Source organism: Orcinus orca, chromosome 5, assembly GCF_937001465.1.
Source record: "Orcinus orca chromosome 5, mOrcOrc1.1, whole genome shotgun sequence".
NCBI lineage: Eukaryota > Metazoa > Chordata > Mammalia > Artiodactyla > Delphinidae > Orcinus > Orcinus orca.
Genome location: NC_064563.1, coordinates 91,630,743 through 91,654,962, shown reverse-complemented (window position 1 = coordinate 91,654,962; position 24,220 = coordinate 91,630,743). Strand labels below are relative to the sequence as shown.

At 38.1% G+C, this 24,220-nt stretch overlaps 1 pseudogene; it reads right to left on the bottom strand.

Moving 5' to 3' along the window:
- The window catches only part of LOC101284247 (uncharacterized), a 102,360-nt pseudogene extending 85,475 nt beyond the window's left edge, over positions 1-16,885 (bottom strand).
- Between the last annotated feature and the right edge of the window lie 7,335 nt (positions 16,886-24,220).

The following is a 24,220-nucleotide window of genomic DNA, read 5'->3' as shown; positions in this document are numbered from 1 at the left end:
GCGCAGGGAGCTCAGGTCTGTGCTCTGTGATGACCTAGATGGGTGGGATGGTGGGGGGAGGGAGATCAAAGAGGGAGGGGATATATGTATACATATAGCTAATTCACATCACTGTATAGCAGAAACTAACACAACATTGTTAAAGCAATTATACTCCAATAAAAATTTTTTTTAATTAAAAAAAGAGCTTTCTCTAGGTTTTTATAAGTATTCAGATATTGATGTACAATGGGCAATTTAGATGATCACTATTATGGAAGGGATGTGGAGCAATGAAGAATATCTCTAAGAATATATGTTCTCCATCTTTGGCTTTAAGATAGTCAAATCTTGTTAAATAAGAAACCGTATTTATGTTTAGGGTAAATTTAAATAGAGACAATGAATTAACTGAGATGACATCATACTATACATGACTATGATATCTATTAGCTGGGAGTAATCAATTGAATGCCAAACAAAATTAAGCCTCAAAACCAACTGGATGAGTCAACGATCCTATTATACAGATGGTGAGACTTTGATACAGAGCTAGCCAGTATTAAAAATATAATATTTGTGTTTTTAAAAAATTTTTATTAGAGCACTTAATTCAGAGACCAGGTTTTCTTTTGTAGTGAGAAAAAGAAAAAATAATTTTTAAATATATTTACCAAAGCAAAGGTAATGGAATTGGAATTGTTTTACCTGGAGAAAAAAAACCTAAAAATCAATTGATGGCTGGCCTCAGACCCATGAAGGGTTTATACAGGAGAACCCTGAGCAGATGTTTCCTGTGTCTGGAGAAGAATAAACAAGAGACATTGTATTTAAGTTGAACAGGAGTAGATAGATAAATAGATACATACATACATACACAGACATATATACATGTCCGTTAATGTATGTTTGTTGTTTGTAAATACATAAATCTGGAAGGATATGTAACAATGGTTAACCGGAATTTACTTCTAAGGAATAGCATCAGGAGAGAGTCAGACTTGGGATATGAATCTTTAACTTTCTATACTTCTGTATTATATGATTTTTTTAAATTAACAAAGTATTACTTTTTACTTTTCTAATTTAAATTGTTAATAAAGAAAAAATTGGGATTGGGTTGGACAGCATGGTAGCTCTGATATTGAGTCTGTTATCCTTGTTACCCTATTATCCCTCCAACTGGAAATAAAGGACTCTTAACCATAAGCATTGTCTTAGTCAAGCATAATTTAGTTGTAGGAAATAGAAATTCACTTGAGCACGCTTAAGTAAAATGATTCCAGAGGACAGGAGTATATCTGGGATGGTCAGGAAATGGAAAGCTGACAGGAACTCTCCAGCTCAAATGTTATCTTTTCCCTACTCCTCTGTGATTATTTGCTTTACTCTTCTCTTTTTCTACATGTATAGAAATGGTGTCTTCCATCTCTGAATCTACATTATTTTCCAAGACTAGCTTCTACAACCAACAACCTAAAAATTCTAAATCATGTTTTCAAGTCCCAGATTGTCTCCTAAAAGTCAATCATCTGTACCAGAGTGTTAGATTTACATGTCCATTTTGCCAGTTCACAGGGATGAAGCGTGAGCTCTGAGAATGAGAAATGGGCAGGTTTTCTGAGATTGAATGTGGGACAGGAAGGGAAGAATAGCATCTTTTCTAAAGGGTCCTAAATCATTGTAATGGCCTGTTAAGGTTTAACTTTTGGGAATATGCTATCTACGCCATATAGTCCAAGGTTTAATACTATATATATTTATATTACCATACTTATATGTGATTTTTTTAGTAATATTATCTTTGAATTTTCATCAGACTACTTTATCCATGAGACTTTATATCAAAATTATTCAGAAAAGATATACTTAAAAGGATATGGGCTGCTTTATAAATCAGAAGCATCTCTGCAAATTCCAAAGCCTGGGAGAAGCCTAGTAAACATAAAATACCGTTCCAACAGGAAAGGTACAAATAACAAAAGTCACCTTGGGACGATAGAGGAAGACGGCAGGTCATCAATTCCAAATAACTTTAATGGTGGTAGGTCCATGGAAATGATGTTAGTTTCCTCTAGACAAGACAGACCATCTCTGGTGTTTTGGTGAATGTCTGAGGTGGAGGGACAGGCTGAAAATAGAAGTCATAACATCAGTTATATTGGTGAAGATAATGTGTGCAAAATGAGCAAAAGAACATAAAATTGAAAAGTTCCTATATTAGGTATAGACAGACAACGGCAATCAGGTCAAATTAAGGAAAAAACTTTTTGAGGGGATAATTTTTACTGCTATGGCCCTGGAAGTGAATTTTCTACTCCTTTGTTTCTCATCTTTATTTCAATAGTACCTTCCTTCAAACTGGACATGTAACTGAACAAAAGATAGTTGAGATTGTGAGGAATTTATTTACAATGAGAATATATCCATTGAGAATCATATCTTAATAGCTTGGCATTGTACATTTGATCATGCAAGTTTTTTTTCAGGCAAGAAAGATAAAAAGTACAGCCTAGATCAAGGACTCTTTCAAAGTAAGCTAGCTTCAATGTATTAATAAAGAGTTCCAGAAATTGGTTCAGTGTAAATAAAGTATTAGATAATGAATGAATATAATCTAAACTAGAAGATTTTTATTTAATATTATCTATTTTTAAGTCAATTCATTTGATTGGTATTAGGAGATGGAAGTAATGTGCCAATAGTTTTCTAAATGTATAGATTCTTCGCTACAGCTAGAACTTTAAACGTAGCTTAGGTATGCGATCTTGAGGATGTGTGCTATTGGTAAGCTCCAAATAAGATTCATTAAGACACAGTAGAGAGCTCAGTGCATTTTAAAAATCATATCTGAACAATCTATTTTAAACATTTTTCCTTGCATGATAAAAACATCTTTCCAGTTAAAAAATAGACATAAATTCAAAGAAAATGATTTGTTGGGTAACCACTTCCCTTAATTTAAACTAGCAGTTCACTGTTCTCAGAGTATAATTCCCAGACCGTCAGCATAAGCTCCACCTAGAAACTTCTTGGAAATACAAAATGTTGAGCCCCACCCAGACCTACTGACTCAGAAACTCTGGAGGTAGGGCCCAGCAATTTTAAAAAGCCTTCCAGATGACTCACATGCACACTAAAGTTTGAGAATCATGGCTTTTTATTACCATTCTACTCTGATGACCTTTACTGAAAAAAGGGGGAAAAATCTAGGCCATTTATAGAAATGAATTCCCCATCAAAATGCCTGCAAATGTATTTTTAAGCCTTGATGGATTAATCATTCAGCCTGGGACATAAAGATTAACCAAAATAATTACAATTCAGCAGCCTTTAAGCATTACATTATTTTAGATAAAAGAAGGCAAGTTTCCATTTTTCAGGTAAAAAGTATTACAATAGTATTAAATAATTTTTCTTTTGCTGTTGAAGATTCTAATTATGGCATTCTCTGTAATCATAGCACTGCAGAAATAATCTGGTAAGGACTGAGAATGTTTGTTTAATGAGGTTGTCTAATTCAGAACTTAAATTGAAATTTTTGGAGTAAGTTTTCCCCTGGCCTGAAGATTTTTATACTGGTATTTCATGTTCCAAAAGATCATTCTTTATTCATAGCTCATTTTTCTCACCTTCATATTTTTCCCAGGCATGAAACTTCTAAGTACTTCAAAGGATGTTGTAAATGCTAGTTAACATAGGAAAGTGATTACTATCTATTTTATGGCCTAATTACTCTGTTTCTTTTTCCTGCATCTCTCTCCATGCTTTGCAGATCACCCTTGTTGGTCTACAAGAGCCCTTAGAGGCTAGAAATATTGTCCAGAGATTAATGAAGCTAATTATAGGTTGGGAAGCTAATGTGAGTTACTGAAGATATTAACAAAAATTTTACAAGACTTTCAAAAAAATCTCTTTGGATAGATTTTTAGGCCTAATCAAGCTTTCCTGTAGACAAATGGCCCATTTTAAAATAGCCTTATTTAAATTACATTATTCTGAAGGAAGGTTTTAAATTCACTGTCATTTATACAGAAAATAAATTATCACTTTGATTAGAAAGGAGAAAGACATTGTAGACAAAAGCAGGAAAACAAATCCACACTTACATTTTTTTTTAAAAACTATGTAAGTTATGTAAAAAAAAAAAAATTAGTCCTGCTCATTCACAAATTTTTTTCCCTTTTGGATTTACAAATAGAATAAGAAATTTTCTTTTTTTAGATCTCTGTTTCTCTTGAGTATATATTATCAGTTATTTAACTTTGAAAGAAAATATATATAAAGTATAACTTGAGAAAAACCTTAGATATTATTGAATTAAAAGTTGATAACTAAAAATTGGGCTTCCCTGGTGGCGCAGTGGTTGAGAGTCTGCCTGCCAATGCAGGGGACACGGGTTCGTGCCCCTGTCCGGGAGGATCCCACGTGCCGCGGAGCGGCTGGGCCCATGAGCCATGGCCGCTGAGCCTGCGCATCAAAAAAAGTTGATAACTAAAAATTATCCTTTATATAAGTTTTATGATGAATATAATTTAGATATAACACATCTTAAGATATTCTTAAGCTACCCAGACTAGCAGCCAAACTTTCCCTAAAAGGTAGCCAAACATTTGAGGCCACTCATTCAGTACCCAATATACATTTCTTAATCACTGGTGGTAGTAGTATTATTGGATATAATAGCTTGGAGTTATAGCAGGATATAATGTTAGTACTATAATATTTAGTCAAAGATCCAGGAATACCAGAATTTTGTCCCAGTAGCATATCCACTTATTTAGTCGATACATATTTATTGAGCTCCTACTACTTGCCAGGTTCTAGGGATATAGTTATGAACAAAACACAGCACATTGCTACTTTCATGGAATTGATGTTCTATGTGGAGTGACAGACCATAAACAAATATATTGAATAAATATTTAATGTATCAGATGTCAAAAAGTGCTGAGATGAAAAAGTCAGTTAAGGGACAAGAAAGTAGGTGGGATATAAGTGGACAGGGAAAGCTATTCTTTTTTTAATAAGGGAGTCATATTAGGAAAGGCTTCTCTAAGAAGGTGGCAGTTGCAGAGAGCAGAAAATTAAGGAAGGGAAGAAGCTTTATGAACATATGAGTTAAGAGTGAGTGATGAGTTAGTGAGGGGGAGTTGAAGATGATGAAGTATTAGGTAGCAAGCCCAATATCACTAAGGGCTGTGTAAAATAAGGTACATCCTTTGGGTTTCATTCTGAGACAGAGAGAAAACATTGAAGTGTTTAGAGCAGAAGTGTGACATGGGTTTTTTAATAATCACTCTCGCTGCTGTATGAGTGGCAAAGCTGAAAGCAAGGGCATACATTGGAAACTATTATAATAGCCCAGGCAAGAGATGATAGAGACTTGGAGTAAGATGGTAGAGGTAGATGGAGTGAAAACTGGTCCTATTTTGGCTATATTTAAAGGTAGAGCCAAGAGGGTTTACTTATGAACTGGTGTGGGATATGAAAAAAAAAAGAGAATCAAAGATGATTCAGGGTTTGAGATTTGAGCACTAGAAGAACGAAGCTCAGCAGAAAATATATATATGGCTGGAGCAAGAGAAGTTTCTTTACTATTAGTGGAAATTTTGACTTCTTAGAAGACTTATCACATCAATTGAAGGAGAACCTAGTAGGAAAAGGAAATAATCTGACAAGAGAGAACAATGTCCAGAAAAAATGAGGGCCATTCCCAGCAGAGCAGCCTGCGAGAGATGAGCAGGACATTTGTGGGAGACAGAGGCACTCGTGGGCCATCCTCACGTGGCCTATAGACAACAGACCCCTCAGCATTGAGCATCCTCAGATTCAGGTCAGAGTTGGAGATAAGGAAAATGGATGACACCATATAATAATATGCAATGGAACTTAGGAATTATGATAAAACATCACCAGGGATCCTTCAGAAATAACTGTAGGAAACTTTGCAGGAGGCTGGAGGTTCTGCAATAGCAGATGTGAAGAAGAGCCATCAAACAAAGGTTAAATTTAGTTTAACATTTATTTCATTTGAATAGAGTACGGCTAATCTAGGATTTCTTACGTGTTTCTTTGGTTTTAGAGATTTTTATAAGCAAGAAATGAGAAATTGCTTTCATGCTGCCATTTTTCGCTAGTGGAATGTTTTGCAATTATTTTTCTATATTATATAGAAAACAAAAATTCTAAAGTGGCATAAAATGTCATTTAAAATGCCTAAAACCTTTCTTTCCATATGATTTTATCAACAAAAGATATATACAACTATCAATACAATTTTCAACACTAAAAGAAACAAATCGGATTTATATGTGATGTTACTTATTTTGATATTTCTTATGTACGCTATTTGTGCTCTTCTAGAATCAGATGTATAAAGATAGTTTACCAACAGCTTCATTTGAGATAGGTATGTTCTAAGATGCATTACATCTTTATGTGGATGGGATACACGGTGCATGCTGCAACTGATATTTTAAATCACTACAAATATAGTGAAAGAGATATGAGGCTTTTCATATCATATCTAGGAATATAAACACCTCTTTTCTAAATATACAATAACAACTGTCAGTAAGAGCTGATCATTATTTATGTAATAGAAAAGATGCATTTGGCTTTTGTGATACACACAGCTATTTTTCTCAATTATTCTTGCCATTTCACTCACCATACCAAGAACTACCTCAGAGATGAGAAACAATGGCCATTTTCCTCCAGGAACAAAGTGAGAATTATTTTGTTTCATGACGCGATTTTTCTTTCACAGTTCTGAAAGCCTCTCTGGTGTTGAGGAGTTATTTCTTAAAATCTTCTTCACACCAAAGACAGAGTAAAAAAGAGAGAGAAACCATCAATATAGTGCTATTTTCATATTTTAATGGGGCACTGAAGAGAAATTAAGATCAAAATGTTTAGGAACAGTTTTAAGATCATAATTGATGGAGTCCCAAATAGAAGACTGAGTTTCTGGCTTAATTCACTTTGATGGAAAAAGTGAACCCTATGAGGTAGGTGGGGAGTACAGATCTATTACAAAGCTTTGCTTTTTAGAGCAACCTTATGATAATTAAGAACAATTAGGAACCAAAGTATATTAAAAACCACTGCTTATGTGTTTATCCTGGGTCATGGGCTGGTGATCTTGTCATTGTGAAAAGAAATATAAGGAACACTTTCTACAAAATCTCTAATTAACCCAGGGGACTTTCCACAGAATTTATAGCCTAACAAGGATTCTAAATGGATTTAAGACATAGGCAAATATAGCTGTTGCATTTTCATAAATAACTCTCAAGGGATACATTGACATGAAATAAGGATATCACTTCTCCTTTCTAAATATCAGCACCACTTCCAAGATGTGGGGAGAATTTCAGTGGGATACAAGAAGATTCCTTGAGTGCAACTTGGAACATAAACTCCATTATAGTAGGGAGTCTATTGGTCTTGTTCATCACTATATCTTTAGCAGCTGCCACAGTGTCTGGTCTATAATAGGAGCTCAATAAATATATTCAATACATGATTGAGCCTGTTCAGGAAACCATATATATTAGATGTATGATAACTATGAGTTGCTATGATGTATGTATTCCCTGACGTGTGGGAGTGAGCCAAAAGAAAAGATTATCTGCAAGTGTTGGAGTAACTCTCTTCAGGGCCAATTAAAGAACTTCCTATGGGCTTCCCTGGTGATGCAGTGGTTAAGAATCCGCCTGCCCATGAAGAGGACACAGGTTTGAGCCCTGGTCCGGGAAGATCCCACATGCCAGAGCAACTAAGCCCGTGAGCCACAACTACTGAGCCTGTGCTCTAGAGCCTGTGAGCCACAACTACTGAAGCCCATGAACCTAGAGCCCGTGCTCCACAACAAGATAAGCCACCGCAATGAGAAGCCTGTGTGCCGCAATGAAGAGTAGCCCCCACTGGCCACAACTAGAGAAAGCCTGCGCACAGCAACAAAGACCCAGTGCAGCCAAAAATAAATAAATGAAGTTATTAAAAAAAAAAAACCTTCCTATGATCTCATTTGAAAGGTTAAATTAATTACAGGAAAAGCTATCTACAGGTTAAATCTTTGAGCCTGTACCATGCACTGTTGGTGTCCCACCCATATCCCCTTGAGCTTTCACCAGTATAGTCCCCTCTACTCTCCAGCTACCAGCATCTTTATCTCTTTGCCAGAGGGCTTATCTGGCTGACCATATCAGGGCTAGCTTCTTGGGGGTATGACCAATGCAGCCTTACAGGTTCCTGTACTCAGAAGGGGGCCTCATGCTTGGGGTTTAATTCTCTGCTGTTGCTATATTGAAATTCTTAGTAAGTTTAACTTTGTTCTATAAGTGAAGTCCAATGGGGCAGTAGAACATGCACAGGGGTTTGGAGGCTCCACTCATATGCACTCCCTCTTCTTGTTGCTTCCTGCCTCTCCCCTACCCTGACTCAGTGACTTCTGCCACCTTCTGCCTTTGGCCAAAGGTCTGGACACAAGTTGGGTGAAAGTCAGGGTCAGGCATGTGCATACAGCACATTCCATGTGCCCAGTTGTAGGATGGATTGGGGGAGGGACCAGGCAACTGTGAGCCTCTGCATTTGCCCTGTGAGTAGCCCTGTGCCAGAGCGATATATTAAATAACTAGCAAGCACACACACAAACTCACTCATATACACACCTATGCATGCACACATGTACCATGTGGGGGTAGGGGGCCTTTTCTTGGCTTTTTGAGCAAGCAGCCCCACATTCTCATTTTGCTCTGGACCATGCAAGTCCAATAGTTGATTCAGTGGAGCTCTCTCTGCCCACAGACATGGCAGACCAGCAATGCCAGAGAATGAATTTCTATCCCACTCTTTTCACACCAGCCTTAACTAATGGCTGACTGCTGGAATTGGTGGGAGAATTATGTGTTCTACAGTGGCTCCAGAGGTGTCCAGCGGGATTCACCTCCTTTATTATATGGTAACTTGCTTAATAAAGTGCTGTTATTGGCCACCTTCCCTTCTCTATTGTCCTTCCTCACTTCCTCACTGGTGCTTCCTAAGATCATCTTCCAAATATACCACTTGGATTTAAATCCTTGATCATGTTTCTGGAGAAACCCAAAGTAAGAGATTCCCAAGCCAATATTTGAGACGTTTCTAATATCCTTGACTAATTGAAAAATAAATATCTCCAAAAGAGTGGGGTCCTTTCTCCCACAGATTTCTCTGTAATTCAGAGGCTTTGGGGTTTGTATTTTTATATACCTTTTACTACTCAGGATGCGTAACCAAACTTAATCATTTCTCCTTTGTTTACTTTCTCCTTCTCTGGTTTGAATGCAAACGGTTCAAGTTTCCTAAGGTTCCTCCACATTCTATAATTCTATAAATCTCCTGTCTTCTTTCTGAAAGAAAAAGAAAAGTTGTTCTACACTTATTACCACAAGAGACAATAATTTTCTGTGGATTTCTGAATTCTGCTATGGTGGTGTTTGATTTTGTTAAATATGACCCTCATATGACAAAAATTACACAATATATTTCTCATCATTTGTTCTAGAAAACAAATATATTCAACTGAATCTGAAATTTCAACATTACTTTCCAGATTTGGGGGAGAAATTGGAAATGGTGGAAAGGTGTAGTAGGTATGGAATTTTTTTTAAGACCAAAATATATTTTATATTTAACTTATTTCTGTTTTAAGTCTTTAAAATTTTTATTTTCATACCATGAAACTTGGTTATTATTATTATTCTGCATCTTCAGGCACTGCTGCTTTCTGCTGACATGAAAGCAAGAGAGTTTAGAGAAGGTGCTATCAGCATATTTGTCAAACTTCGCATTTTGGGAATGCCTTAGAGAAAAAAATATGACGCTGAAACTTAGTAGTTAATTTCCACCTGCACCCTCTTCCCTCCAATGACTCATGGATTCTTAGCTAAAACTAGCTGCAGTCATGATTTTTTAAAAAGTTCCCCTCCCTTGCCATGTCTGGGACCTAACGGATGCAGAATGGATAAAACCAAACTAGGGCTGCTGAAGGAAATTCCAGATCATCTCCCAACACAAGTACCTTATGCATACCTCATCCTCTCTAGGAATAACACTGACTAACAAGCCCCTTGACTTTGAGCTATCTGCTCCACCTGTCTCCAGTGATTCTTCAGTTCTAACTATCCTCTATGCCTAACCACTTCCTTTTCCCAATTCCTTGTCCTGGTGAAAAGTTCATTCATTCATTCAAGTGTTCATTCTTTTAACAAAAATTAATTGGTAACATACAGTGAGATTCAATGATCTGTAACTCAAGTACAGCTGTGGTCTGCGGAATGCCAGCATCACTATCACCTACGAGTTTGTTAGAAATGCAAATTCCTCGTCCCTACCATAGACCAATTGAGTCAGAATTCCTGCATCCAGGATCCATGCCATAACTACCTGTCCAGGTGATTCCTATGCACCCACAGTTTGAGAAGTATTGGTCTTTTTCTGGATTGGGACCCAATAATTGCAGTTCTAATAAGTTTTCAGGTGACATTGCTACCGCTAGTCCAGGGACCACATTTTCAGGAGCACGGATCTAGAAGTTCAAGTTATTATTCCTACTACCTAACGAAAGCCTGAGTCTAAATCTCCTCAAATTATAGAGCTTTAACCTCTGCTTTGTCCAAACTAAATCCAATTTTACTGTGAATGTTTCAGTCCCAGCTTGCCAACTCATAGCTTTTTAAATTTGGTAGCAATTTGAGACAGCTGCCCCTGTACCCTGTTAATATTATTACTCTCATTATTTTTGTTTCACTTGCTTTATCTGAAAATCTCATATTATGTTCAACTAGGCACAAACTTAAAATTAGACTCTCTGAGTTTAAACTATAGATTTACCGTATTACCTGTCTAATTTTGAACGGTGACTTACCATTTCTGGAACCTATTTCTTTATCTGCACAATAGAGATGAAATGGATTGAAAGAGATTATGTAATTGAAAGAAGCTAGCAAAAGGTCTGGTATATACTAGGTGCTCAATAAATGTTATTTAAATTTTTATATCACAGTACTCTTCTCTAACACCATCTAACACCAGGTAATGACATGAGATATGTTAAAAATCATTCAACTTTTCAATCTTATTTATGTCTTCAGAGTGCATTTAGTTTCACTTAAAAATTGATTCAACTTTATTGTCTATATTTTATTCCTAGTGACCTCTAGGAAGTGTAAAAATGCTGATTTTCCTTTGGTTTTTAAAATTACCTAGAGTTTTAAAAGTAAAGCAGACTATAATAGAATGTTATGTGTATAATAGAATGTGGTAGTTCTAATGTTCAGTTTCCTATATTTCCTTATCATTTGATGTCAGATAAAAGTCATAGCTAAATGTACCCTAAAATTTCTCATTAGAAAAAAATAGCTTCAACATTGATGAAGTCTTTCATCCAAGCACCTGAAATCCCTTTATAGGCATTAGCTAATTAAGCTTTAAAACGCCTCCATCAGGAGAGTAAGAATTAGAACACATGGACTAGAACCACATAGGCTAGTTAAGAAATAGGGGCTCATACTAGATCTATGAGTAAACTGCAAAGATTACAGCACAGTCTGTTCACTTCCATCATTTTAATGACTGATGTGGAACTCCAACTTTAAAATGGTTTTTAAAATCCTATTTCCATAAAAGTAGTGCATGCATATGCTTACAAAAATCCAGTAGGATTGAAAGGGTTATAAGGAATATCAACAATTTCTTTCTCCGTTATCTCCCCAACCCTATTCCGTAGAGGCAACCTCTCTTTAACTACTAGTTTTTGTATTTATAAATAGTATGTTTATATTGCTATTCTTGATTTACCAATGTTAGATACTATTTATGCCCTTCTATGATAGATGAGGATTTACCTATCACAGCACAACCACCGCCACCCCTCCTCCATTCCTCCCACTAGTTATGTCACTTTTAATTAAATAACCTAACCGTGTTGAGAGTATTTTGAGTATATATAAATGTTCACTGCAGAGTCAAGTAATTGTACTATCAGTCAAACAGTTGCACTATAGTTACATTTTCTGTCTTACTCACCTTTTAAGTTTTGTTCCTGGAATTCCTATTATTTTACTTTGTTCTTGCAGGTTCTTATAACCATTCTATTTTTTTTTCTGAAGTCCCATCATATCAGGTGTTTATCAAATGAGTTTCCCCTCTCTCTCCCATCTTGACCACAGCAAGTTTCCATCTCAACTCTCTGCTTCCTTTGGGGCTGCTGCTCTCTAAACCTGCTGCATCGCTCTCCTGGGATGATCCTTGACTACTCTCCTGGGTTGCAGCCCCTGGATTTCATACCTTTCTCTTTCCTAGTTTATTCCCTATATTGCTGGAGGCAAATTTTCTAAGTCTTTGCTGACTGAAAATATTTTTCTGCTACTTTCTACCCCACACTTGATAGATTCTTTATCTAGGTATAGAATTCTAGGTAGAAAATCATTTTCCATCAGAATTTTGAAGGGATTTATTTGTTGTCTTATAAAGAAAATAAATGACTTGCTATGAGTAAATGCAAAGGTAATCGATTAAATATACCAAGGTCTAGGTTGGTATATATATAAGCATATTTTATATTTATATATATATATATATATACACACACACACACATATATATACACACACACACACACATATATATATACACACACACGCACATATATATATATGAACAAAAGATAAATATAGATTACATGGTAACAGCATTTGGGTTTAAGGCAGGACTGGTTACATAATTTGAGGAGCCCAGTGCAAAATGAAATTGTGAGGCCCTTTGTTAATAAATTAAAAATTTCAAAGCAACAAAAGTAGAGCATTAAACCAAGCATGAGGCCTTCTAAATGCAGAGTCCTGTACAGTTGCATAGGTAGCACACCTGTGAACCTGGCCCCAGTTTAAGATCTGGCTTTATAGATCATTTTCTTAATCTCCAATCCCTCAGTTAACTTCATGGAGCCTTATAGTGCCATTTATAAAACAGGAATAATAATATCTGTCCTTCCAACCATCCAGGGTTGTGGGGAAGTTATGCATAACATGGTAAAAACAATATGTGTGTAAGTACTATGTAAATCACAGTAGTGTAAAGAAGAGTAGGTGTATGTGGAATATTTTCTTGTATCATTGATAAAAAGTGTTAGGTTGGTGTGTGCTTCACTGTGTCCTCATTTATGCATGGATAACTGATGTGCAGAAATTCACAGCTTCAAATATATATTTTAGAGCCAACCCAACACTAGAGTTTTGTACCAGAGAAGCTACAACTCATTGTTGATTATCACATCATTATCTGAAACTCTAAAATAATGGACTTTTAGTTGAAACTTTCTACTAATTTCACCTTACAGATAGCACTTTAGAGTCAGCACTTAAATCTGTCTTAAGTTGTGACACATGGGTGGTAACTGAGAGTGTGATTTATTATTATTCTGCCCTGTGATTTATCTGGTGTCCCTATTAAAACTATGGGCCTTTACCCAATTTCAAGCTGTATTCATTGGTAAGTGCGTACAGATGCTTGTCTGGGTGTTTGAATCCTAGATTAGTTACTAATCAGCATCCATGGTTTTATCATAACCCAGCCACATCCATTCATTTACATATTGTCTGGGGCTGCCTTTACACTCCAACAGCCATTGAGTAGTTGCAACAGAGACCCTATGGACTGCAAAGCCTAAAATATTTATTATATAGATCTGAAAAGTCTGTTGACCCCCCTTAGACCATCAGTCCTGACTTCTCAACGCATCACCACAACCCAATGAAACCATCCTAGCACCCTCACATTGTTGCCCCTCTATCTGGAATCAGATCACCCTGCAGTACCCAGCACTCCACTAGTCAAACTATCCTGTCTCCCCAGCTCCTAATCCCTCCCCCATCTCCTGATACCTGCTGCCTCTCTGGTGGCTCTGACCTCAGCTTCTTGTTAAACCACAACTGACACTTAACCTCTGACATAACATCTGCTCCTGACAATCAGAAAGAAGAGACCTGCAAATCCCATTCAGGTGCAACGCCCCACCTCAGCAGCTAATCTAGTAAGAATTTTCAAGTGTTTTCTGGATCAATTTTGGAAAATTTGGTGCATTTCTTCACAGTGTATATTTTTCACTCCTATCCACTCTGGATATTAAACATCAACTTTATACCTAGCACTCTGCTGTCTAAGAGAGAAAGGGCTAGAAGATGGAGAGAAAGCTGATTTAGGGAAGAGGGAAGGGACAAAGGAGGGTGGATGAGAGAAAACAATCAAGAAAATGATCCAGTTTAGTGACAGACTGTAAGACACAGGGTGATTGACTGACTGACTAAATATAGTAATAGATAAATAAATGGGGGATTAACGAGAGTGATTGCAAAAGACTTTGCTGAGAAGATAGGATCTGAGCTAGCTAGGCCTTAAAGGATGGTGTGGATTTGGAGACTGAATATAAGGAGAGAGTAGAAAAAATAAATAGGTAGGTGAAATGAGTTCTGTGTCTGAACACCCGCCACCAGGAGTCACAAATTGTGGAGCTGACTCCCTTCCCCTCTCCCACCCTCTATCACCACTGACCCAGTCCCTGTAGCAATAAACTGCAAAAAGGTACTTCTAATGAGTAAGCTAGAAAATGGTGACTCTCTGGCTGAACCAATTAGGTAAGGGCACTCTCCTCCAGCGAGGCAGGCAGGCCTGAAGGGCACAAACTTGGGCAGACAGGGATGACTTTGTCTCCATTTGCACCCTCAGGACCAGACACTATCATGCACGCAGTACTACTTGACCAATAATACATTGCAGACCAGAAAAGCGTGGATCCCTAGCTGCATCTTTTGTTTAGACATCCTTTGTTGGAATCTTCCAGTGTGTTAAAACGACTTAAATTAATATCTGACAATATACTCTGTTTGTGAGACCATGGCTAAACAGTTATTCTCATACATTGCTGGTGAGACAGCAAAAATCACACAATCCCCACAGAGAGGAATTTGACTAATTCTAGTGCAGTTACTTATGCATTTACCCTGACACAGCAATTCCAATTCTAGGCATCTGTTGTAAAGATATACTGGCAAAAATACAAAATGACTTGTGTCTAAGGCTATACTTTAAGAATATACTTTAGAATAGCAGTAAACTGGAAAAAACAAAACTTCTATTAATGGTAGAGTGGCTGAATAAACAAGGGTTGGCAAACATTTTCTATAAAAGGCCAAATAGTAAATAGTTTAGGCTTTGTGGGCATATGGTCTCTATTGCAATAGTCAACTCTGCCATCACAGTACAAAAGCAGCTACAGAAGATAAACGAATGAGTGTGTCTATGTTTCAATATAGAAACTTTAAACTTTAAACTTTATTTGTGGACACTGAAATTTGACTTTTGTATAACTTTTGTGCCACAAAATATTATCCTTCTTTTGATTTTGTTTTCAGCCACTTAAAAACATGAAACTCATTCTAGGCTTGAAGTCCATACGAAAACAGATGGCAGGGACTTCACTGGTGGCACAGTGGTTAAGAATCCGCCTGCCAATGAGGGGACAGGGGTTCCATCCCTGGTCCGGGAAGATCCCACATGCTGCAGAGCAACTAAGCCCGTGCGCCACAACTACTGAGCATGCGCTCTAGAGCCCGCGAGCCACAGCTACTGAGCCCGTGTGCTACAACTACTGAAGCCCGTGCACCTAGAGCCCATGCTCTCGGCAACAAGAGAAGCCACTGCAATGAGAAGCCCACAAACTGCAATGAAGAGTAGCCCCTGCTCACCACAACTAGAGAAAGCCCACGCACAGCAACAAAGACCCAACGCAGCCAAAAAAATCGGAGAAAAATAACAGATGGCAGGCTAGATTTGGCCCTCAGACTGTAGTTTGTCAATACCTGGAAAAACTATAGTATATAACAATGTTATCTAATATAGTTCGATAAAGAAATGAGGAAGATATCTATATACTGATATGGATCCAAACTGTGTTAAGTGAAAAAAACAAGGGGCAGACCAGTGTTTATAGTATGCTATTGTTTATGTAAGAAACTGAAAGAAATATGAGTACATATGTATAATGTTTATGTTTTCAAAAAGAAATGATGGAAGGATAAACCAAACACTAAGCAGTTACAAGGGGAGGGACCGAACAGGGTGATGTGAACAGAAATGGGAGCAAGACTCCTGTGAATATAACTTATATTGTTTCGACTTTGAAATATAGTTTCGACATAATTGACAAACAAAATGAAGTCACAAAGAAAAAAATTGGTTGAGTTATCCACATTTTTAAATGGAGATATTTTACAAAGAATCTACATTTCCTTTCTCTTGAAATATTGAAAGATCTGTCTGGCATCACTGAGTCTGCCTTCCCACATGGCAGCCCTCCAGAGGAAGCCACGTTTTAGCAACTTCCTTTTCAGTAAGACATATATTCTGTGTAGGTATTTAAGTTTGCAACTTCTGCCCCAGGAGAAGCAAATGAATTAATACTTGATGCTTAGTATGGTGCTAATAGAAAACTATTCACTATTTTGAGCACAAGCATGAAATGATAGAAGCAGTATTTCAGGGAGATTAACCTGTCAGTGTCATGTGTAATGATTAGGAGTGGGGAAGAGCCTGATTCCAGGCGACAAAGACAAGTTTCTGAAGGGACTGTCCACGAGGCCTGCCCCACTCTCAGACGTACTTAACGCTGCCCTGGGCATGGATCTCACGGGCCTGCGGTGTCAGATACGTCGCTACCATTCAGGTGAAGCTCGGCCTCAAATCCTGGACCCCGAGGGCCTGCTGAAGCCAGCCGCTTGACCACCTCCTCCGCAGGAGCCCCGGGCGAGCTTGGGAAGGGGCCACTGTGATGGGACTGGGGAGCCGGTGTGCCCGCCATCCAGGCCATGCTTGTTAGGACTTGTGGGTGGCCACGTGGCTCCAGGCCAGGCAATGCGCTGTGGCCAAGTTGGGGCATTGGAGTGACCACCCTCAGGCGCCCAGGTGGTCAGGAGGGGGCCCTCACCCATGCCTCACCTTTCCCCATCCTGCACCCAGTGCTTTGCGGAGATGAGAGCTGGGGTGGGAGGCAGGCTCGGGGTGGGGGACTGAGCCTGTGGCTGTGAAGTTGCCAGGGCATCGCGGCACCCTTGCCTTCTGAGGCCACGCCCACTGCGCCGAAACCACAGCTCTAACACTGGAGGTGCCTGGGAGTCGGGCGTCCCTCCTCAGAGCCAGAAAACGGTCACTGTGCAGGGAGCAGCCTCAGAAAACCTCCACAAGGTGCTTCAAGCCTGATGGCCGCCCACAGCTCCTCTGCCAGGCTCGGGGTCAGATCTTGAACTCAGGCCACGGGGTGTGGATGGAATTTTATTTTAATGAAAAGACCAGTGGTGTGTCTCTAGCAGGTGGCGCGAGAGCAACACTAAGGTGAGATAAAAACCAGCTTTGCTTAAAAAAAAAAAAAAAAAAAATTGCCCAAGCTCTCTAGGTATAGGTCCTGGACTTGAATCCATTTCTCCTATCCTGTACAGCACCCTTCCTCTCACAGCACGTTAACTTAGGTCAATTGATTCAGTTCTGTGCATCCTTGGCCTGTGTCAACAAAAAAGCAAATATGTTAAAATGGGATGATTTCTGTAGTCCCTTCCAGATCTAAGATTCTATCAGCCAGGGAACTGTGCTTCCATGTGTGGGAGTGGGTCTGGGGAAGAGGTAGTAGTATTTGGTTCCAATTCTCCCCACACCCCTTTCCTTTAACTGTAAAGCAAACAAGGAAGTAGAATACATTTGATCTGGCATGCCTATAGAAATTAGACTGTAGCTGGTCCCAAAAATGACTTCTAGGGTCACCTTGTATGTCACGGCAGACACTGGAAGGCTCTCACGATGTCTCATATTTTGCGAGTAGACTAGCCTACCACCTTTCACCTTACACCCGACTACTTCCTTAGGAGAAGGGTTTTTAGTTAACAAAATACATACACTGGCATAAATACCCAATCTTGAAGCTCTGCTTGTTTCCAGAGCATTCAAGCTGTTAGTAGCTGTTGGAGCCATCATTCCTACTTCATGTGAGTATAGTTTTAGATAACTCCCTTTGTACAAATTAAATAGCTTCTTTATGGGTGTCTTACTTCTCTCAATGGGGATAATTAGATCACATTTTCCTTTCAGCCTGGGAGAAAGATCCTGGAGAAGCTTTAGAAAAATTGGTAAGTCACTCTTTCTTTCGTATTTCCTCAACTCCATGGCTTATATTCCCCCTCATATAAGGAAGACTCCTTTTCAATATATTCTCCAATTTTGAGAAAGACAAACTGCCAGGAGCTGAACTGCTGTCCTGTGGCCAACAGGCAATTCCTGGCTTCTAACCTCTGGCTCTAACTTCTCTGTGTACCTCTTTGAATTGGGAAGATTAGTGACATAGTGGATCACTGTGGGCTGTCCTGCCTTATGAGAAGACCTTTGGGTACCTGTACTTTCCTCTTTATTCCCTGAGCCAATGACTACATAGAGCAGGAATTTTTAAGATCAAAGACATGCCTCAAACATCAAGTATTATAATCTTTGTAGAGTGTAACAGGAAATCCAGTATCCTAGGGACAAAATAAAATGGGAGGTACAATCCTCGAATATCTAGAACTCATTTGTTAAACAGGATCCCAATAATGGTTAACATATCTGAGGTAGTTTATTTTAAACCTAGGAGAGTAACTCAGAGTATGGTTTATACAATTAGAAATCACATTTGCAAAAATATTACTAATTCTACTTACTCCACATGTTCAATATACATGTGCACACATGCATGCACTCTAAGAGAAAAAAAATCAAAAAACTACTCCTTCAAATACACTTTTTTTTAATATTTCAAGGTAATAACCACAGCTATCAGGACAGGCTACTTGGGAACCTCAGAAGCATCAATCAGTTTCATAGTTAGCATCACCACCTTTCTCTGGGGACCACTTTGTATGAGGTAGAATGTGCCCCTGTTCTCACCAGGGCAGACAAAGGGAGCTGAATAGAGAGGATGAGAGCGAGCCAGCCTGTTCTCCATGGAAGAGCAGGGAGCGGAGAATTAGTCAGCACTCACTCTTCCACCTGCTTCCCAGATGCCTCTTAAGACTGTTTTTGCATTATGTGTCTTTTCCTTCTAAACTTGGACTGTTTGCATAGATCAGCAAAAAGATATCTCTAACCTTGCCACAAACACTGGATAATTAAGTTGGATTTTCAAGAACTCCTTGACACCACTTTCTCTGGACCAGATTTTTAGGTTTGGGATCTGAAACTTCGCTTTTTAATTTTTTTTTTTCCCTAATCTTTTGGCCATGCAGCGCGGCATGTGGGATCTTAGTTCCCCCACCAGATATTGACATTGGAAGCACAGAGGCTTAACCACTGGACCACCAGGGAAGTCCCTGAAACTTCTCTTTTTAAATTGCTCTTTTCCTCTTCTCTTTTTCCCTTCTCTCTCTACCATTTTTCTACCTCCCAATTTATAGAAGAGGGAAATATGTGAATAAATATGGAATATATTCACTAAAAGCATTATCTGTTCTTTGCTTTTATTCATTTGTTCATTTAACAAATATTCTTTGAATGCATCTATATATTAGCTAAGTGCTGGGTATGTATGTAGTAGTCAACCAAATAGACAAGGTCATAATGAAGCTTATACTCTTATAACATTAAATCAGATAAATATTTGCTATGTAAAGAAATAACCAGGGGTAACTAATTTAGGATGGAGGGTCAGAGAAGGCTTCTCTGAGGGAGTAACACATATGAACATCATATGAACAGTAACATCATATGAAACATGAAAAATATTTGATGATTCTAGATATTCTGGACAAAGTATTCTCCTAATTCTTATGATATTAAAAAATATCCCTGAGCATATCTACATATTTGCGAAATAAATGTCATGGAAAGTTGTGAATATTTATTTGTAAGTAGAGGTCTATTCATTTTTCTAGAATTTAAACTGGTTTTATCCAGCAAACTTGCATTTTTCTAGTATTATGAGAGAAGGGCCCAGATAAAAATAGTTCTTTATTTGATGTCAGTGGGGCTTACTAAATAGAGTAGTAAAGGTAAAAGCAGTGAACCAGATGTACTTAGATGTGTAAGGAAAGAATTTAAAATCTCAATATGAATGAGAGAGGAAATCTGCTTAATACTATAAACAGACTTAAACTCTTCTCTGATTACACCTTTGCAAGCAATTGCGATGGAAAGAACACACAAACATGAAGGAGGAGTTTTTCTAGACACTGTCTTGGTTAAACTTTAGAACTTTGTTATAAATCCATGAAATACAGTCTGCCTCAAAGTAGGCCCACAATTGGACCCACCTTCAATGAAATGACTGAATTAACAAGATAACGCATTTATAACTTGCTTTCTCATTTATAAAATGGTTAATTAACATACCACCTGATTCTCAAAACAGATCTTTGAAGAAAGTATTATTATCCCCATTTTAAAGAAGAAACCGAAGTTAGGTGATATGCATGTAGTGAATTAGTGAGTGGGGAAAATGAGCTTCAAAACTTGATTTTTCTGGCACCAAACCTGTGGCCTTGGTGCTGACTCACACGGCTAAGCCTTATTGTAAATCAGAGAGTCTCTGACTCTGTCCCGAGAGGAGTGACAGACAGATTTCATACAGTAAAATGGCAGTTGGACAATCAGACTTTCTGCCATGTCACTTCATGGAGAGCAAGGTGTCACAACCTCATCTCATCCTAGCTTTCTTCAGAGACCCTTTAAAGGACCTCGCATTCAAAAGCAAAGGGGCAGATATATCTTCACTGTTAACATGGTTCTGAGGCACTTGTGACTGGCGCCTGCAGAAGCAAACTTGGCTCAAATGAGATCCACACCTGAGACTCATAGATTCATTTCTGCCATGAGTGTCTTTTGGAAAGGAGGATGCAAAAGAAAGAGGACAGAGGTCTCTGAGCAGAGTGAGAACTTGCAAGCATGCTGAGAACTTTTCCTCCCAGAACAATATTTAGTGGAAAGTGTTCTTCACAAGCCTGATTTGCTCTTTAGAGACCTAAAATCCTAAAAAGAGGTAGGTGTGTCCCAATAATTTCAATATTTAAAGAAAACCAAGTTCCTGCCTTCAAGCAAGATGATAATAATTACAGTAATAGTAATATAATAATAGTGATGTGGAAAATAGGACACTTTTACTTATTTTGTCTCCACTCTGAAACAATTCAACTTTAGGCAACTTAAGCATCCTTGAATTATTTTTCATCCCAGAGTATTTACGTAGAATATAGCCAATTTCTAATTTTACAAAAAAATGATTTTCTAAAATCACAATAGCTATGCTTGACTGACGTTGTTGGTTGACCAACCCTACAATCATTTCTAAAAATGATTCTTACAGAAGGCTAAAAGGCCCATCCCAAGAGTAGATATTATACATGACGCAGTCCTAGCCAAAGAAACATGAGGAAGGTCTCTTGGAAGGGTTTTGGGAGGAGTTTCAGTATACTGTTGAAGAGATGTTGTTCACTTCCAATTCTCTCTTCTTCTTGCCTTTAATTTGGCTGTAATGCCTGGAGCTGTTGCAGCCTTTTTGTGACCACAAGCATTGAGGTTATGAGGATGAAAAGGCAGAAATCTATGTAGACCATGGAAGAAAGACTGAAAGAACCTAGGCCTTAGATGTTGTTAATTAGCTGAACTAACATCAGCAATTGGCTACTTCAGCCTTTCCATTATATGAGAAAGTAAATCCCTCTTTGTTTGAGCTACTGTACCTGAGATTATCTGTAATGTGCAGCTGAAAGTATTCAACTGATAACACTGTGTAGCTTTGAGCTAGTTGCTTAAAGGGTTTGAACCTAAGTTTCTTTGTGTATAAAACATAAGAAGGTTGAACACTTTTAGATCTAAGAATTCTCTGATTCAAAAAGTTCATTGGCCCTATTCAGAAACAAATTTTTATAAAAAGATACTGTACCCATTTCTCACTTTGTTTTCAATTTTATAAATAGCATTATCTTTGTAGTGCTATGCAGATATGAAACAGTACATATTTTAAACATATTTTGCTGTTGTTTAGTGTATAAATGGTTATATCATTTTAATGCAAAGTGTTTCGTGTTTTCATAATTCTTCACAAGTGTGGGTCCTAGTCGATGCAATGGGAATATTCCACTGGACTCATATGGAAGGCCAAAATGCATGATTTATACTTTCCCATACAGATACATAACTATTGGCCTATCACAGAAGAGTATCTATTTTAAGAGGACTAAGACTTAATTACAAAAGGCCTATCAATTAGGGTCTTACTCTGAGCCCAGCACAAGGAAAATACCTTTTCCAATGACAACTTCAAAGAAGTCTTTCTATTGTTGCTATTTAAAGATGACTGGGAGGTCACACTTGGTCTTTGAAAAGGAAAAATCTCCCTAGGCAAAAGAATGAAAGTAAGGGATTTTAAAAGCACTTTTGAAGTAGATTTGCAACAACACACTTGCAAGGAGTGAATGTTACCTTATTTTTAATAGGAGACTATATTATCATAACAAAAACTATTGTCTTCTCACACATAATTTTAAGAGTTTTAAATGATATGGGACTTCCCTGGTGGCTCAGTGGTTAAGAATCCACCTGCCAATGCAGGGGACATGGGTTTGAGCCCTGGTCCGGGAAGATCCCACATGCCGCTGAGCAACTAAGCCCACGCGCCACAACTACTGAGGCTACGCTCTAGAGCCCGCGAGCCACAACTACTGAAGCCCGCATGTCTAGAGCCCATGCTCTGCAACAAGAGAAGCCACCGCAGTGAGAAGCCCGTGCACCACAATGAAGAGTAGCCCCCGCTCACCACAACTAGAGAAAGCCTGTGCACAGCAACAAGGACCCACCACAGCCAAAATATTAATTAATTAATTTTTTAAAAAGAGTTTTAAATGATAGAAGGGTCTTAGCTCCGTCTGAAGATTAAATTCCTGAGAAATTACATTTATTTTCAATCTTAAAAATTTGGATTTTAAAAAAACAATTCTAGTGAGCAGAATTTTTCAGAGTATAATATTTGGGCTGAAAAACTTAATGTGTTATTACTTTTGTGGGCTCAATTTTTTAACAGGTTAATATGTCAAAAATAGCTAATACACACAGTCTTTCTGCTCTTAACAGTTCAATAGTTACAAATCATCGTGATTCAGGATACAATTCTACTACTAATTTTGGCTTAAATGGTGGTAGAATAAAGATTCGGTTTAGTATACTACTCCTTTTTAAGTTCCTTTTAAAAAACCTCTCAAAACAGATGCATATTATACTGGATTTAACATGAGTAATAAATAAGTAAAAAAGAGTTTACACTAAGCTGACAACTTGTTTAGAGTTTTTTATAGATGGAGCTTAAAACAGTCAGAATCTCACAAAATTTCTGAGAACTGAAGAAAATCAAATAGAATTTGTGCTGCTTCTGTGTAAGCAAGTCCTTGTAAATTTGTTCTTGTCTCTGTTTGACAGATGATGGCAAATAGTAAAATGGTACTTATCCCTACTGGGGTGGCATTTCCAGGCAGCTTAATTACCCATTCTTTCTTTTTTTTAAAATATTTATTTTATTTATTTATTTATTTATTTGCACTGGGTCTTAGTTGCAGCAGGCAGGCTCCTTAGTTGCAGCATGTGGGCTCCTTAGTTGCAGCATGCCTGTGGGATCTAGTTCCCTGGCCAGGGATGGAACCCAGGCCCCCTGCATTGGGAGCACAGAGTCTTATCCACTGCATCAGCAGGGAAATCCCCTAATTACCCATTCTTAGGGTATCCTCCAACTCACAGAGATCATCTCTTCCTATTGAAACAGGAGGGAAGGGGGCAGGGCACAACATTTAAAAGAATGACATAGCCTTTGAGGATCAGACATAAACTGGTTAGAACTGACTAGGCCCAAGATGGCGGAAGTTTCCAGTAGTCCTTGAGCCTCATTACATACTCAGTGTAATACATTAGTATCTAAATGACACACCCACCAGCGCCATGACAGTTCTGAGGCTGACCATAAAAGGACAAAAAGTAGGCAGTGGTCTAATTCCTGGAAATCCCTGCCCCTTCCCCAAAATAGCTGGAATAATCCTCCCACTCCTTAGCCTCTGAAATTACCCAGTCCATAAAAACTGTCTCTATAAGAATCTCTTTTACCTGGGCCCTTTCTATCTCTCTAACCCCTTATACCATTCTCCTATTC